The sequence below is a fragment of the Coturnix japonica genome, chromosome 29, assembly GCF_054131305.1.
Source record: "Coturnix japonica strain WE chromosome 29, WE-NBRP24, whole genome shotgun sequence".
Taxonomy (NCBI): Eukaryota; Metazoa; Chordata; class Aves; order Galliformes; family Phasianidae; genus Coturnix; species Coturnix japonica.
In genome coordinates, this window is record NC_140691.1 from 5,753,670 (window position 1) to 5,772,838 (window position 19,169).

The following is a 19,169-nucleotide window of genomic DNA, read 5'->3' on the forward strand; positions in this document are numbered from 1 at the left end:
AGCTATTTCCTGAATGTAGTTTGTGATCTTAAAACTTCTATGCATATTTTCACATTTAATATTCTGCGATAGATTTCTCTCCCATTAAATTCTCAAGCCTTCCTATTCAAGCATTATTTTGACTGTGCAAGGACTTTCTACTTTAACCTAAAGCTGAATAGTTTCTTCAGTAGTATTTCATGACAACATTCATCGAGTGGTCTTTGAAATCCAGGTCAACTAATGATATCAACACCTTTTTATTTTAATATGCTACTAGCATGAAAATTGTTCATTATAAGCAAACAAACAAAAGCAAAAGAAACCCCAACCATATATACCCTAAAATTCTATGTATAAAGAAAAGGAAAAAACAGTCATAACATGGAGAGCAATTTCACTAATTATTATCTTTTAATCATTGATGTGCGCTGTGCTACACTATATTAGTATACAAGGAAAAAATTCAATGTTGTCTGAAAATCACAGAAGTAGCCTGCAAATTTAACATTCATTTAGAGAGAAATGATAAATTATTTTAAAAGAATGAACATAAATGTGATCAAATCAGCAAAAGTTGAGAAATAAGTTTTCTGTGAACTCACTTTCTTTTAAGTCAACTATCTCCTCTTCGAACTATAATCAGGAATAACAATAAAGTTGTCTCTTTATAATAATTACATACTAGCTGTGATCAGGATAGCCTAAAGGCTCAGATTTGGTTACACCTGCAGAATAAATTACTGTGTAAGTATTATTAGAAGCAAATGAAGGAGCTATGGGAATAAGATTAGCATTATATAAAGCAACACTGCTCTAGAATGCTTCACAAGGAAAATTAATAATTTTGCTCTTAAAAACGACTATGTATGAAGCTGAGAATGATGCATCTCAAACTACTAAAGGCAACACATTTTCTGCTACTATATGTATTTATTCTGTTTAATAGTATTATGAAAATGAGAATGTACAATTTCCATTTCTATAAAGACTATTAAGGAGCTTTTTTTCTTTTTTTCCTAGACACTAATAAGAAATCTTGGCTAATAATAAAGAGTAAGCCGCTTTTTTCTCTTACCTAGGAGATCATCTCAAACAATCGTATGTGGTATTATTTCCCCAATAACCATATAATCTAGATAATATATCAACTTCACGTTTGGGAAAGCCTGTGATCAGTCTTAACCTAATGAAAGATTCATTATCTAACATCCTGAAACTGCACATATATTTCATATATTTATGTAAGGCCTTCCACACACAGATAAACTATAAATTCTTACCCTTGTTTAATGCAGCACCTGTCCATGTAGCAACTCAAACAAAATACACAGGCTAGGTCTACATAGTCTTGGTTGCCTTTGCAGTACAATGCAATTCACAGAGGTACTCACCAGGGCTTTAAAATAATGGTTTGGTGCTTAGGACAACTAGGACAATGATCACTTAAAATGATCCATGTTTCTCTATTTATTTTTTATTCCAATAAAACATATTCCCTGTGCTAGAGACTTAAAGCCTCTGCTGTATCCTGTAAGTTTATTCCCTCCTTCCACCTTTTGACACAAATTAACTCTCTTTATATATACCTATAATCACTCACTCTACATTTCTTCCATTTTAAGACTAGGATCTAAGACAAGAATTTTCTACTTGCTGTGTTTCTATATTCTGAATCTTTTTTAATTTGCTGAGTACAGTGTTTACAATCACATCTTGGAGTTCCCCTCTTCTGTTCCAGTTCTATTCTCCTATGCAATCCATCTGTTTAAGAAAATGTGGTTGGCAATGCCTTCTAATGAATGTTTTCCAAGCCAAGGCTAAAAGCTAATACTTCATGCACATACTCATCTAATCAGTAAACCACTTTCTATAACATCAGCCAGACAGCTGATCATAATTCCTCATGTAATTACCCTTTCACATTATCTATGTCTCCTTCTTGTCTACCATCAGCTTTTTTTCCAGGTTCTCTAAGAGGTGCCCGTCCTTGCTTTCCCACTCTTTTTCCTACACATCTTATCTTTGGTCATTTATCATCTGTCATGACTCATAAGGTCATCTCTATAGAAATTTGAATGAAATCTTAACTTGTCTTCCTCAAATCTCTGCATGGATATCTAACAGTTGTTTCAAGTACAAAGTAGAAATAAGTTCAAGTTTTTTTTCCTATTGCCCGTCAGCTTCCAGGTCCTCATAAATTTATCACTTTGAATGCTTATGAAAACATCAACATTTTTTTTTGTATAATATTTTAAGATTTTATTACATATTCAAAACCTTAAATTTCCACCCCATTCTTCACCACACCCTTTATACAAGCAAAATCTTCTCCCACCTTCCTTCCTCTCCTCTACTAACAGCCCTTTAGACTGCTGCTGCAGAGATAATATTGTTAAAATACCAGAGGTAATTTCAGATATCTTTTTAAATCTTGCCTCTCTACATCATCAGACCGACTTTACCTCTTTCCTCTTAAACTCCTGAGATGATTTAAGCTGTTCTCCCCACAGATGACAACACAAAGATGATTAATTTGCTTGCAATGTAGAAATTTTTGAGAAGATGGGGAAAAAAAGTAGAAAGATATCATATTCTAAAAGCTTTAAATGTTGTTTGTATCATTTTGTTATCATACTAACTCTTATCGTTTTTGTAACGTATTGTTTCATTGGTTTCTAAACCAAAAATCAAGTTTCTAAATTATTGATTTTAATCAATCGCACCACGTAAGCCCCACAATCAATTGAAAGCTACAAGAGGGAAAAAAAAACAAAACAAAACAAAAAAGAAAAACCAACACAACAACAAAACATAGCTCTTAATCATTGTTAGTTCTCTGCTTGAAAGACATTCGGTTTAACTTTTCATCCATATACCTTAGACAACATAAAATCTATTTGTTTGAATTTAAGTCTGATCACTGCTTTGCCTTGGAAATTAGGTAAAAAGGCTGGTAGCATTACTGGATAACTTTAATGCTTCCCACAAAATAAGGTAAAACCATCTCTTTTAGGATGGTCTAAAGCAAAGAGATCACTAGTATTCAAATTATACTTAAATCCTGGTGTGCTCACATGCGAGGGCTTATAATGAGATCTTATTTTTCAGAACAAATGAGAACAAATGTAACAATGTGTGGTATCTGCTTATAAAAGGCACATATTTCAGTAAATAAAATAAAGTCATTTTTCAGTGTTCCACAACTGAGTGAGACACACGGTATGGTATTACCTGTTAAAATGCCATCATTTAACATATTTTTTAAGAGGGACAGAGAATTAACAGATTGCCTATACATACATGCAGAAGCTGAGAGCAAAGACACCGAAGGCCATCTCAAAAAGTAATGTGCTTCCTAAAGGGCCAATGACACTGGCATGACAATTCTCCTCTAACAGTTTGTATCAAGTGTTATTTTCAACTGCAGGTGGATAATCAAATATACATCTCTATCTATATACAAAGTATGTGCAAAAAATACATATAATGCATAATGCCATCTAGTTTCACTCTCTTAAGAGAAATATCTTAACATCACTTTTATTGTTACTGTGCTTCCTATGTGAGCTGCTAAGTATTTCCTAACTTAGAGTGCTAACAATAAATCAAAGTCATCTCCTCACACACGAACATTACCTGTTGCCCTCACTTAAAAGAATAGAAGCCGTGAAACTCGAGGAATAAACAGAATGCACACCAGATTTATTACTGAGGAAAAGGGTTCTCTAACCAAACGGAACAGTGACCAGCTCTGGGAAAATTCAGGTGAATTGTGCCACTGCAATTTTTCTTGGCTGACATGTCTATTCCAGAATTCAGCCACAAAAAAAAATCATTTCTGCCTGATCTATGGAAAAAAAAAATAATCCTGCCAATCAGAGACTTCACCTGAAAGACACCAGATTTTAAACTGAAAGAGGAAAGACTGAACATAAGGAAGAAATAATCTGCTGTGCAGGCGGTGAGGGACAGAAACAGGCTGCCCAGAGAGCAGTGGGTGCCTCATCCCTGGAGGAGCCTAAGATTAGGCTGCATGAGTCCCTGAGCTGCCTCGGCTGGTAGGAGGTGTCTTTGCCTATGGCAAGGAGGAGGGAGTGAAACTAGATTGTTCAGGTCCCTTCCAGCCTTATTCTATGAATAATCCACTGATTCCCAATAAAGGTGTTCTTCACTGCCTTAGAAAATTAAAACCAGCATGGGGAACCTCTCCCTGGTGTTAGCATTAAGTTTATGACAAAAGTTGGTTTGCTCAGAGCTGCTTCAGAACAAAACCCTTAAGTGTGTTAGAACACAGTACACTTAAACTTCGGGGGCAAGTCAGAACTCTAACAATGCTATTGGTAGCTTCTGTTATTAACTGAAGCATATTAACAGCATTAATTCCTAGGATTACATGATTAATAGAGCCACTGTCAATTGTCTCCTGCTGCACGCTTAGGATTTAACGACAGCTGTTTCCTACAATGTCTTTGGGAACATAAACTCATTTTATGACTAACAAAGGGAGGATTTTTTAAAACATGACTCCATTATTGTAAAATTGTGCTAGTATCATTTCGTCATGAAAATATAATTTTAAAGGCATACTATCACTTTAATTCTTTTTCTGTCACTGTGTAGCACTCGGTTATGTTTTATATCTTAAGGTATAACAAAAAGAAATGCTTGAAAACAGAGTTAAAACCTGCAGGATATAGCTTTATTGCATTAGGTCTGATTATAAACATAAAGGTAACTGATGCATTGTAATAGAATCTTCCTATGACCCAGACTAGGACTGTAAAATGTAAAGCTTCATACTGTGCTCACAGTGTTCAGTTAAAAGCAGAAAAAATAGTGTTGCATTTTCACTATCATCAGCAGAACTGCCATCCTTTCTCACAGGGTTTTCTAATCCATTCTGGCACCTGAGGCATTTGAACAGTTGGTGGGAAGAACTGAAACTGTGACGAAGGGAGCGCCTCATTTCAGATTTACAGTCCAATTACTCACAAAATCTGCCAATTCATTTTATGGTATGTACTGTGAAAATTCATTATTTAACATGAGCCTAAAAAAATCTATTGGTGCAGCACAGTAGTTTGATTTTGAATTAGGAAAGAACTGGCAATACAGTCTATGGAATCCTTAAGCTCGTAGCGAGGCTAGCCCAGCATATACTTAAAATATCCTTTGTGTGCTTCAGTCAAGCATAATGTGTTTGGCCAACAAGTGGTTCTATTTCACTATTTCTTCCTCTGCATTTTTATATAAGTACTATATCTGTTCAGATCTACGTACACATGTATGTGTGTGCTGGCAGCAAGAAGAGAACATATAAATGCAAATTTTAGGCCAGAGATGGTTTCTATTTCACATACATTCAGCTCAAACTCAGTTATTTCAAAACTTTCCAGATATCCAATCTTAAAGCTATGAAGTAAAACATATAACTACTTAATGACAGTAACAACAAGAAACACACAGTCACCACCACCACACACACACACACACACACACACAAGCAAAACAGATACCACAAACCACCACAATTTTCACTTTATAGCTGGAAGACTTGGGGACAAAACTATGCTATAGTGACAATGGACCCAATGACCATGGCTGTACCACATGGTATACATGCTAGCTTGAAACTACTAATGCTTCATTCTCCTTGCTGATGCAACCTGGTTAGCATGTGCTTTGCAGAAGGTAATTTCCATGTCTTATAGATCTAGCACGTGCTAGGACAATAAATGAGGAAGAATTAACTTACACTAAAAGAAAATACTAGCCTGTTTTGAGGTTTGTTTTCTACTTTTATCAGTCACTGTTGACTCATGCTGCAGAATCAAAACTGCAATATGCCTGTATCTCTGGAAAATGCAATAAAACGAGGAGCAAAGCCCATTCATCTTAGCTAGAAGTAACAGTGAGAGCAGTGGTTTTGAACAGTCACCAAACCCACACTTTGCTTTCCTGCTGATCCTCACAAAACATAACCTGATCTGGATTGGCTACTGTCCTACTTGATTTTTTGGCTGCAGACAACAACAAATCCAGAAACCTGCTTCAGTATAATCCTGCAGTCTGCAAAATGTCAAATAGAACCAGTTACACAAGGAGATGAGTTGCCTAATGACTGCATTTACAGCTGATGAATATGTTTTAAAGTTATACTCTAATTTTTTATTATAGTTTTATGTTAGAAACTTACACACAATTTAAAACTTTGCAATTATTTACGCTACTACCTAAAATAAAACACACAAAATAAACCTCAGACAGGCTTTTAAGTATTCTGAGTTTTCTCTCTTTTTAAAAATATCTTATGTATTCTTTTTAATTCCTTATTCTTTATAGCAGCAGTTTGATACAATAAACCATAGCTTGTGAGAGGCATTAAGAGTAAGTTTGCTAGTAGCAAACCTATTAAGTTACCTCATCAAGCGATGTGTTGCAATGCTTTCATACCAACTTATTTTAGCTTTTATGTTACAGCATTCATAAGTGTCACAGATTCTGAAAGTTTAAAAGTATTTTGTCAAAATGGTGTGCAGTGATTTCCTACTGGAGAATATAAAGGCAGAAACAATGTAAAAAATCAAGTTCACTTACAAAAAGAGTCTGAAAAAAAATATATGAATGCTACCCAGATTTTGGCAATTAAAAGATAAGCTGGAGTTCCAAATATAATGCAGTGGAATAAGTTTACAGTTTGTCTCTTAGAGTAGAATATAAGAATCCTGAAACTCAAAAGACTTAATGTGAATTAAAATTTCTTAATGGTGATCAGCTCTTCTACGGTTCCTCAGTGCAGAGAAGGGTTAACAGAATGCTTCTTGCCTGCAATTACAAGCCCCAGCTCAGCGTACTTCATCACGTTCACTACAGTTATCACATGATTCAAGGTTTCAAATAAGTCCAAAATGCTGAAAATAAGTATTTGTCTTGAAAATGGAGGCAGAGTGTATCCTCAGCAAGCTTGAAGACAGCACAGACCATTAATGGGAGGAGTCTGGCCAACTTACATGAAGGCTGATATATCAGTAGGTCAGGTTGCTATAAAGAACAACCACAACAGACTGGAAAAATGAACTGGCATTATCCTTACCCTGTACACCCAAAAAACTGTATGACAGAAGAGGACTGAGGGGCCGTGGTGCACCCCAACTTGAACACAATACAGCAACATGCCCTTCATGGAATGAACAGTAGTGGTACCCTGACCGCCATCAGGCAGAGTGTGAGAGGTGATCTTTCCCCTCTTCTCAACCGAGCCCACCACTGGAGTACTCTGTCTGCTTCTAGGCTCCCCAGTACAAGAGAGACAAAGATATACTATAAGCAGTCTAATGTATGGCCAGAGATCATTAACAGATTGCAGCGCCATTACTCTGAGTAGAGGCTGAGAGCTGAGGCTATTCATCCTAGAGAAGGCTTTCTGAAATTCCACCAACATCCATAAATACCCGAAGGGAGGGTATGAAAAGGACACAGTCAGCTTCCTTTCAGCAGCTCCTCTGGTCCCAGCACCGGGCACATCCTGTATCACAGCAGTTTCTTCTGCCTGTCAGGCAACATTGCTGTGCTGTGCCCAAGCACTTGCACAGGCTGCCCACATGCTGAGGGGTCTCCCCTTTGGAGCTGCCCATGGGGCTGAGCCCTGCTCTGGGTGGCTCTGCTGGGGCAGGAGTTGGACTAAGAAATCCCTGCCAGTCTCATCCAGTGATCCAATGAAACTCAGTGATCCAATGAAACAAAAATGGCAACTGAAGACAATAGATTACAAGATAATGCATGTTCTGTTCCTTTTCCATTTACAATTATATCTGTTAAAAATTTAACTGCCTTTCTTTTCTTTTTATTGTTTTAAAAATATATATTTTAACCATTTTAAGGTTTCTGTTACCTTCTTAGAGAAGAATGATTACAGCACTAGTCAGAAACTCTGGAGACTTGAGCTCCTGCACAGTCTTCAACAAGTCACTCAATTTGCTCTAACTCATCTAATAAGAATGCAAAACAGAAGCAAGACTAACTACAGTACAGAGCACCTCTTATAAAAGGAATAGCAAAGAGAAATTTAAGACAGCCTGGAAGTGAGGTGAGAGAGGAGTAGTATTGTATCATATAGTGGCACAGAGGAAGTAAAAGACAAGGACTGCTTCACTGTAGATCTTTGACTCCAGTATGTCCACATCATTCCTAATCATTACATTCAAGTCTGGATGCTCTACATGATAGTCCTACCTTCACGTCAAGAAATCTTGACCACAATAGATATTTCGCTGCATGAACACGGGGTTCCCAGCATCTGAAGGGGATGTAAGATTAATCCAGTTATCTATATGTTTTTACTCCATCTTATTAAAGCTATTTAATTAAGCTATTTGTTTTCAGGCTTTTCTTACTAAGATTCAAAAAGAACCCTACCTACATCCTATCCCCATAGAACAGGACCTAACCAGACTCCAGACTAACACATACTTCAAAAACCTCCAGGGGATTTTACACACAAGACCATGCATTGCTCAAGTGATTCTACTTCAACACAATCCCATTGTGTTTATATTTAATTGACCAGTAAAGTAATTACGTTCTCCAGAAAGAAATCAATTTTATTTCCTATATTTTCCTTACTTTCTTTTATCGCAGTCAGTGCAATACAGACAGCCAATGTTGTTTGTAATTCCTCCTACCCAGTTCTTCAGTTCTATAGAAAACATATTTCTCCATCCAAATTGCAGTTCCTGTTTCCCATGTTATGTGCCTCTTCGGTTATTTGTGTTTCTGCTGTCTATTTTTCCTCATTATTGGAATAAGGTGTTTTGTTGTTTTTTCCCCATGTTAGCTTCTGTATAGTATTATTAGCTTATTTCAAAAGGGAAAAAGTTACATAGCAGTGCACTGTTCAAGCTCATCTTTTCACAAATATCACAGAATTATAAGCAGTCTATGCTATTGCTTTTAATAAGTACCTTCATTTCTTTGGCCATCACTGCTAAGCCTTAAAATGTTTTCAGTGTCTCCAGGCCAAGTAATCCACAACACAGAACTGCTGCAAAATTCTATTTTAACTCCAATGTTTTCACAAGGGCATACCTTACTATGTTTTATAAACCTACTTTATTACACGCTTTTCATATAAAAACTATAAACCTAGTTTTACATCACATTCAGCTTTTGACCATTCATCAGTTTTCCATGATAAAACCACTGTGAAATCAATATCCTTGTAAAGTTAAGCTGTCAAAAGTTACTAGACTATTTCCAAAGGCAATTCCAACTAGACAGACTACCAGATGTTTTCAATATATTTTATAGAAGATTGCATGATAATTTTAGTGGGACCGAAAGAAATGATACAACAGATAGCGTGTTGAGTTTTGACATTTTAAACGGCAAGCCCAATTGATTTTTACAAGATACCTGAAACAAAAATGCCAGTTCTGGAAAATTTATATTTAAACATTAATCCACAGAATTTAAGAGCAATTGTGCTGTCAAATAACAAGAAAAGGAGACAGCCTTCAGTAATAAAGTCTGTATAAAACAACAGTGTCGCTATATGTGTGTGCATGTGTGTGTGTCAATATTGAAATTCAGAGCTGTGAATTTTATATATATATATATGTATATATATGTATGTGTATACGTGTATAGGAACATATGCCCTTTGCAATACTAATACAGCTCTTCTGCTGATTTACAGGTTTTATTCTTAAAGAACTCTTCCAATTATGATTAAAATTCCTCTTATAATTAATTCAAAATTTTATTAAATCCAGCTTTTATAACTTTAAATATAATAATGCCAGCCAAGTCAGGGCAAAGAATATGTCTAGCCATTAATTTTACTTGTATCATTCCTCATCCCTCAAAAAAAAAAAAGGCAATAAAAGGATCCCTCCTTAGAAATCAGACTAGCCACTACCACACTCATCTCCATAATAGCACAATTTCCAATTCACGCCTCATTTTCATTAATGTTTCTAGCCATAAATTTTTAAGCATATGATAAAAAATTTCTGAAGCGGCATAAAACTAACATGAAGAGGGAGTTCATTAGCATCTGACCCTAATTAGAAATTCCATATTAACTTCCCATTTTTACTTGTGCATATCCAAAAGCAGAGGGCCTAATATACTGCATATGAGTCCTATATTTGTTGTAAGAGGCCTTACTCATTTTTATTATTAAACAATCCCTATGTTTTCCTTGGTACTGAGTAAGTCAACAGACAACAGTGTCAGAGTGGCACCTTTTGTGTCACAAATTATCCCAGAAAGCTGCAAGAAGCTACCAGCCCAATGCTTTATTAATGATATCAGATCATAAAAAGAAAGGGGAAATTGCTGACTCCAACTCTTTCCTAATGTTGGGTGATAAAAATGCTACTTCAGGATTCAGAAGGTTAAGTTCTAATGTGTATTTTGAATAGAGTATGCTGAAATAATTGCCTCATAAAGCAATGCATTGACCAGCCTGCTAATGGCTGCATAGTGCAAAACTCAGCAAAGAGTGCCAAGCTTTCTGGAAAAAATGCTGTGGCACTACTTTTGTAGCTTCACATTTAAGTTAACTTTTCCTTTTTTTCCACATAATTTTTTTTGGTAAACTAATACCAAAGATTATCCCCAACTAAACCTCTACTGCCTCCCTCTGACTACAATAAAACCAAATTATTAAAACAAAAACAAACACATAAAAAGGCAAACCAGAAAACTGCAAGAAACATTAAGAAATCACAGTCACATTTCACTCGTGTAAACCAAGACACTAATTTCACCTATTTTTTGCTATTCTCAATGCAGTCTAATATCCACTCAGTAACTGAAATGAAACCAATGCATTGATTACATTTTAGAGTATGAAGTGATTTGTAGCTCAAAAACGTCTCATTAACAATCTTATTGTCAGAGAAAAACCCTACCTATCAATGCTTTCTGCATGCCTCAAAACAACAGAGCATTTAAGTTTCGCTTTAAGTCTTTACCTATTTCTTCAAGTACCTCCCTCACATGGAAGTAAGAGACACTGAGAAGAATGTAGATATGCACGCAGATATCTCTACCTTTATCAAACCACACACAGTTTGCATGCTGCTTCACTGGGCTGTGTGTATTAACCAGGGTGTATGGACAGCAGAGGGAGACGGTGGCAAAAGCATATCAGAGTGCAGCAAAAAATAAAAGCATGGAGACAAGTAAAAGTTAGAATCAAATAATTACCTGTTGAAATTTATATCATTTTAGAGATTTAAGTTGTCTTTATCCCCACATTTGTAATGATTACAAAAATGTTACAAATTTCTTTGCTAAGAAATATTCCTAACATAAATATTGTCTTTATCCAACACCAATATTGTTATCAATGAAGTTCCAAGAACACAACTGCCATGATTTCAGCTCAAAATCTTCCTGCAGTCTTTCTGTATAGCTGTGGCATGAGAACAAATTGGTTTTACACACTACAGTTAATTCATGAGAGTCAGATCGCATTCAGTGCACACCACAGCTTCACACACATCCACTTCATCCACTTCCCAACTGCACACAGAGCACTGAGGGCCATCAGTCAAGCTTTCCAGAGTTCACACCTTTGCTTTCATAGAGGCCAACAGTCACTCACATGTGAAAAGGATTGTAAATATCACACAGGATGCCCACGCTCTACTTCTCAGTGTCAGGATTTACTACTCCACAAATGGCTAATTAAAACTAAGTGATCCTCTATTGATTGATTAAAACAATCAAACAAAATTTGAAAGCCATAATCCACACATTTGTACACCTTTTCTCTGAAAATGTGCACAAGTGCTTTGGATTGGGCTTTTGGTTGTTGTCTGGTGGATATTTTCATGTTTCTCAATCCAGTGATTTAGCACTAATTTTAATTTGACAAATGACAGATGAAAACACAGTCCTACGAAGTCCAGCGCTAAAACTTCTCTGGGCTTCAAAATCATTAATGTTCAGATGCAATCTCGTATGATGATTTCTGATGTCATTTCTACTATAAATACCTAAGTACCACCAATTCATACAAAATACATTCTGCTTCAGTAACATACTGAATACATTCTGTTTCAGTAACATACAAACATCAATGCACGCTGGTAATTCTGTAGTTATATCACTATCTAAAATAAAAATCCTTGATATTACCTTGATTGACAGAAGCATGATTTTAAAATACCAGTAATTCAGGAAAAACAATGACATTTCTCTACATTAGAGAAATGAAAGGACCAGAACACTGATTACTGGAAGAATAAATCAGATACTGAGATCTTAAGATGTCATAAACTGAACATTACAGACAGCGTATATAAGACATATTACCAGAGCCATTTGATTAATCACCAGTTTAGTGATAAGTCTTTTCAACTTGGTTTTTCCAACCCATTATCACTTGTGCACAAAAATATTAAAAGCCCTTTGAGTGCAATGTATATCAATAACTTTGTCTATTCCTAAAAGATTTATTACAAGTAGCAATTAATGATTGCTCTTATTTTTAAAGGTGCCTCTTTACATAAACATGATCAGAATAAGAGCAAAACAGGAGAAGTCAGCAGAAGGTTTTGAGTACCACAGAGAAATATCATTTGCAAACACAATTTCATTATGAGGCTCTTCCACTTCTGGCAGTATTCCTTTCTGAGCTAACACTAGATTTATTATCTTGTTTCTTGCAGATCTATAACAAAAGAAAGAAAGAGTCCATACCATAATACGAGAAAGATTCATCATTATTGAATGAAACAAAAAACATTTGGCAGAGTGTACTGTGAAAAACATTTCCACGATTACCATTAATAGCACACTGTTTTATCTTACTACCTTTGGCTATTTTAGAAATGTTACATTAAAAAATGCTTTTTCCCCTCCTTTTACGCATTAACCAGAAATAATTCTGGCTTAAAACCTAAACGATTGCTGTATAAAGAGTTTATGCTGATAGACTCAAACAGCATCACAAAGTTTCAGAAAAATCTCTATACTTACAAAAGGGATAATCATGTGATTCATTTGTCAAAAGGAAGATTTTTCCAGTAATAAAATAGTTACAGAAACCTGAAATACATTCTAACCATTTCCATGCCACAGACTCCTTCTAGTGAAATATCTGCTTTTGGTAGCAGCAAAGGAGACGTGTTTACGATCCATGCTCATATGTTTGATGAACTTTTTTTTTGCTACCATTGTCACATATTCCTGTAAGCTTATTAAATGAATTGATGCCTTTGATTCTTAAGTGAACTGGGAAAGAATATTTTGCTTCTTTCTACATATGAGCAGAAGAGGACAGACACGTCCCACGAACTCCAGCATACCCCATCTCTGCTCCTACAAGGTGCAGAAGCACTTATACACCATGTATTTGAATAAAGTGCCTAAGTCAATGCCAATGTGCTGTTATTATGGGGAGAGGTTTTGGTTATGCAAGAAATATGACAGCATTCTTCACCTTATGAGAGGGTGCAGCACTGGCTCCAACAAAGCTATGGGTTCCATGGGGCCAATGATATCTGACTTACTTAACTTTGACCAAAAATGAATTTATCTCTTCTAAAAAACCTTTTAACCTCTTCAATATTTAATGGAGTGCAAGCATTTAAAGGTCACAGATGACAAAACAGAAGAGCTACATCTTGCCTTAGAATTATCCAATTGAAACTTCACCAAGTAACTCAATAAGAAAATCAGTAGTGAGCACTGAAGGCATTAATTTTAACATTTTAAAACTGTTTAAATTCTAAACTGCATTATGATACATGCTTTATTTCAAACACTTTTTAGGAAAAAAATAATTCTTGTTACTCTAAATACCCCTTTCTTAACTATAAAACTGTGTCATACTTTGTTTTGTTCAAGCATACAGGCGTTATTAGTGAGACAAAAAATATGCACTGTTTCATTACAGAAGCTTTTCAAGTTACGACTACTGTTAAAGCATTACCACCAATACTAATTTGTTGGTCAATGTAAAATTACATTTCCTTACTGCAAGTCACCAGAGCAGCCTTGAGGAGTGCCCAACCAACGCTATACACTGTGATAACAGATTGCTATGCCCAGCATCCTCCATTAACAGATTTGGTTGTGTTTTTTAACATTGAAATTCTGAGATTTCATTGTATGTGTAGCTCCTATGGAGCCTATGTGCATGACTCCACAGCGGGCCTTGACAGGTTGTGGTTTTATATGAAAATTAACAGATATTTAAAATTCCTTAGTCATTTCAAGGGTAAAAATGGAAATTATTTTCAGCATTTCTATTTCTCCCCGTCCCCCTCCCCCACACTTACTTTTTTTTCCTCCACTGGGAAACGTTAAAAAAGAACTATTAGTTATTATAAGAAATAGTCAAAATCCTGTCAAACGCCAATTTTGATTGATTGCTATTTGAATAAAAATGAGACAGGCATTGTATTTATATGACAAGTATAGATGTGATATCAAATGGTATTAGGGAGCTTCACTTTTTTTTTCTTTTAATTATCTCTGTTTGGATCAAGTATATTAAAAAGAGACGAGCCAAAGTTAGCTCAGATTCACATAACCTAGCAACGTTGTGACCCACTTGAAATTTCTTTTATAACACGTGGCTGACTTAGCCAAGGCTAAGGCACACATATTAATATAATGGGCCTGAATATATATCAAGATTTATTTTTAATACTTCTCTAGCTATTCTGAGTGCATTTAGATTCAGTTATTCAAATCTGTGTTTTCATTGAACTCTGCTTCTTTTACTAATTTTTGGAAACAATGGAGAAAGGCCAAGCGTGGGAAACTGTCATTTACAGAAGGGCTATTATTTGCAAATAAGACTGTCTTTGGCAAATAACATTGTCAGCATCCGCATGTTGATCTAGCACTATTTCTTATGCATCTTTCTTTGAATATTCCAGTACATTATTTGCAGTAGAGCTCAAATAAAAAAAGCAAACAAAATGCAAACAAAATGCAAACAATGTAGATTGTCTGTTCCTTCCTCCTCAGCCACGCTCTGACCATCAGTTTAATCCCATGTTAAAAGCCTTTCACTTTCTATGCAAAAATCAATAGTTTTTGAGGCAGAAAGCATTCAAGCCATACACAGATGAGTAAGAAACTCACCTGATATATTAGAGCTGAAGTTTAACTCCAGTAAATACTTCTCTGGAGTGAACAGGGTCCAATAAAAAGGATTTAGATCAGTTTAGGTTATAATACCCTACATTGTGTAGGAATTCTCTGACATTAGGGTACTATGGTTAGGCAGAGGTTGGACTTGATGATGTTTGAGGTCTTTTCCAACCTGGGTAATTGATTCTATGATTGTTGCTTATGGGTCTCAAGGCTTTCCCACAGCGTATGCCCTTCCCTGACCAACCTGAGAGCCCTTTGTTGATCTTGGTCCAGCTGTCAATTTCATCATTCTTCTGCTGAGTACAACACTATACACAGTATTCCAGTTGAGGTAAAAAGAACATTGTGCAGAGACTTATTTCAAGTCACTAAAACGTGAGGAAAAAGTTGAATTCTCTTCAGTCAATCTTTTTTGACTTGACTTCAGCAAAGCACTTGACCTGATAAAAGTATCTGAACGTTCCTACCTGCCAGCATTGCAAACAAACCTCGCTTCTGAACTGACATAAAGCCAGAATATTGTTTTTCTAAGAGGGCTTTGTTTGCTTGGTTTTTAAGTGTGGTTTTTTTTTTAGCTAAATAAGAAGAAATAAGAATATAACCTCAACTGGAGGTTATATTTAGGAAAAACAGAACATTTAAACTGGTAATGACATCAATTTATACTGATGTAAGGCTGCTGGGTTTAAAAATAACTAAGTGAAATAGTGACAGCTTTTCCAGGATAGCTATTTTTCCTTCGCTTACTTCCTCCCTTTTCTCTTTCCCTTCTCTTTGTAGATTTTAGCATGCATCTTTCCGTATTGCTTTCTCACTAGCCCTGATAGCTCCAGCTAGTTCATAAATTCCATTGCTGCCTGCTGCCATGTGATGTGGTCATGCAGAAAATATTTCATAGGAAAAAGTGTTAGCTAGCTAGAGGCACTATTGTCGATCATTACTTGGAGCTGCAACTACTGGTATGTGACTATGTATTCATTTCATGCACTGTAACACCTAATGTACATGACAAAATATTGAATACAAAGTTAATTCACAAACTAGAGTAGCTGCTGATGCTGAAGCTGTGCAGAAAATACATACTATTATTCCTTCTCCTTTTCCAGTGCTCTCCAGCAATTTGAAACTGGTTCAGTTTCAACATCACTTAATTTCTCTATTTTGTTTAGCATGATTTAGTTCATTACAGTTCAGAAAATATGAAGGCTGCTCCAAACAGCCTCCTGTTTTATGATGCTGGCCTACAATATCAGAGGCAGATGTTGGTGGGATGACAATAGAGGCTGAACCTTCCCACCAATATCCCATCATATTTTGTTGCCGTGCGACAGGCAGCAGCAGAGGGGCAGTCTGGCTGAATTGTATCTGACTTGCAAGCGTACATGAAGCAAAGGGAACAAACACCAGGAACCAACTCAATGTGAGTCAGATGATACATTTGCACAGCAAATTACTACCTTAAGTATTTGAACACTCACTAAAACAGTGGAGTTAACAACAGGGTTGAAAGGGAAAAATATAGTATAGAGAACACAGAAAAATATCTTCCTCTATAGAAAAATTTTTGATGAAAGGTACAAAAATAAAGATCATTTTTAAGAACTTTGCACATGGAATGAATCACTGAGATTAAGTTTTCATTACTAGGTAGACAAACATATATATGTAAATAGAACTTCATTGTTAAACTGCATATTTATCAAGTAAAATTACTAGGACCTAATACGCTCAATGTATCAATATATTCCTCATTTTCTACATCTTTCTTGGAAAGCTATTTTTCATACTTACCCTGCTATCTCACTCGCTCTACAGAATGTAAGTTTGAAACACATTAGCTCAGCTGGGCCCTAAACGTGGTCTATTAGAACATAAAAGCAGAGTATTTCCCATTTCAGTGTATCTCTGTTTAGGATAAAATAATTGCAAATAAATTTCACAATTAACACAAATAATAATATGCATTAACTACAACAGTGTGCAATTCCCCCCACAATAACTCAGTCACATGAGCCCATAATTTGTGTCAGGTAATAAATAATTAGTAAGAACTGTAATTAAAAACATTCTAATCAGAATCACTAGAGTTAGAAGATAAGGCATAATTATATGCCTATACATTTATATCATAAATCTATGTAAGCTGTACATTCTGTAAACTTTCATCACAACAAATCTAATTTTTACTGCCTCATTTCAGCAAGACTTTTGATTAAATACTGTATTTAGAAAATAGTACTCATCAATAGACAGAAAATTATTTCTCATCTTAATAATTATGTCTTACAACCAATCTCATGCCCTTCCATAAAGAAATCCTGGAATGCTTATATGTTGCATAACACAATTTCTGGGAACATATAACTGCTGCTTTACTGTACTACTACTTTTGTTTTATTTTTCTATTTGCTAAACAAAGCTTCAGACAAAGAGAGTCTTCACTGCAGGTAGAAAATCCAGGTAGCCATCTGTCCAACTGATCTAACTGGAAAGACTGACACACACATAGTTCTGTGGGTTCTTTGTGTATGAACTCTACAATAAGTAAGACTGAGTGAAGAGGGGAAGGAGAGAAGAATACCAAGCTTTCTGTGAAAAGCTTATATTGAGATTTTTCTGCTAATTCCAGAGCTACAAGAGGCAGTAGATGTGTTATCAATAGTCCAGTACATTGACTCCTTGCAATAAATTAGTAATTACTGAGCGAAAACTTTCCTTCTAAAGTATAAATGACTTTAATGATAAAGAAGAGCTTGAAACATTGATCATTTGTGCTCCACTTTGAATCTGAACTACCTGAAACAAATGATTGTCTGTGAAGCCTCCATGGTGAAGTATACCCTGTTGCCTGCAGTGATGTTAACTAATATCTCAATGAGCAAAAAAGAACCGCTGGAAGAAAACAAAGATCATTCAGAGTCTACAGATAACTTGGGATCAACTTCTGATTTATTTATATTGGATAGGACTAAAACAAGTATATACACATACGTATCTATATGTGTGCATGTGTGTGTGTCTATAAACGTACACATCTTTAGAGATTTACCAAGTAATTCAGCACCTGCACCACTTAAAAAGAGAAGTCTTAAAAGAAAACAAAAGTACTGGTTAGCAAAACTTCTTTTCTTCTGAAAGAAAAGGACATACCTTGACAGATATATATGAGCAACAGAGTCTGATTACAGTTTTCTGTATCTTCTCCTGTTCATGGCTTCACTACTTCAATAGCACACAGTGGTGGGTTAACTCTGGCCAGCAGCCCGGCACTTCCCAGTCACTCACTTCCCTCCTTAATAAGACCAGGGGAGAAATTAAAACAGACTTAGAAAGTAAGAAATGCAAATTGATTTAAAACACCTCCACCTCCCTCTCATCTTTTTCTAGGTTCAGATTCACTCCTTCACTTCTGACTCCTCTGACCAAGCCATGCAGAAGGGATGGAGAACATGAGCTGTGGTCACTCCACAACAGCTCCTCCGCTGCTCTTTCCACCATCCTCCAGTTCCAGCACGGGTCCTGCCCACGTGCTGCAGTTCATCAGATAGAAACTCTGCTCCAGCACAGGCTCTCCATAGCCCCATTTCCTTCAGGATGTTTCTACCTGCTCCCCATGGCCTCCCCAGCAGCTGCACACAACCTCAGCACTGCAGCACCTCCTGTGCTCCTGCTGCACCCTGCCTGCTCAGGGCTGATGCTCACATTTCTCTCCCTCATCCCCCGCTGCTGTGCAGCAACAGATGGCAAACTGATCGGGAGGGTCTAACATCTGTTTTTCCTATCAGTGATCTAAGAGCATGACTTTTATGGTCACAGATCAGATCCAGCACTAAGCCGTTACCATTTGCAACAGAAAGGATTCTTCTGTCAACTTACCGGGATGCACCAACGACAAGACTTTTATCTGAATATTCCTATATTGCATCATAAACATTTCCAGAAGACAAGATTAAGCCTTCAAAGTTTACAACCTACTGTACCAGTATCTCAGTGAGTTCTGCTGAATGACTGCAGCAAAAATTCACAGGGAATAATCCTGAGAATACATCATAACTCCAACAGAT

General features: G+C 36.1%; 1 long non-coding RNA gene across 5 annotated transcripts in view; it reads right to left on the minus strand.

Moving 5' to 3' along the window:
* The window catches only part of LOC146755892 (uncharacterized), a 152,941-nt gene that overhangs the window by 24,338 nt on the left and 109,434 nt on the right, over window positions 1–19,169 (minus strand). For 3 of the 5 annotated variants that reach the window (XR_014937811.1, XR_014937809.1, XR_014937810.1), the window contains one exon: window positions 18,256–18,397. The exons of the other annotated variants lie outside the window; for them this stretch is intronic. This is a non-coding gene — a long non-coding RNA (uncharacterized LOC146755892). The remainder of the gene's footprint in view (window positions 1–18,255; window positions 18,398–19,169) is intronic. 5 annotated transcript variants of the gene reach the window in all.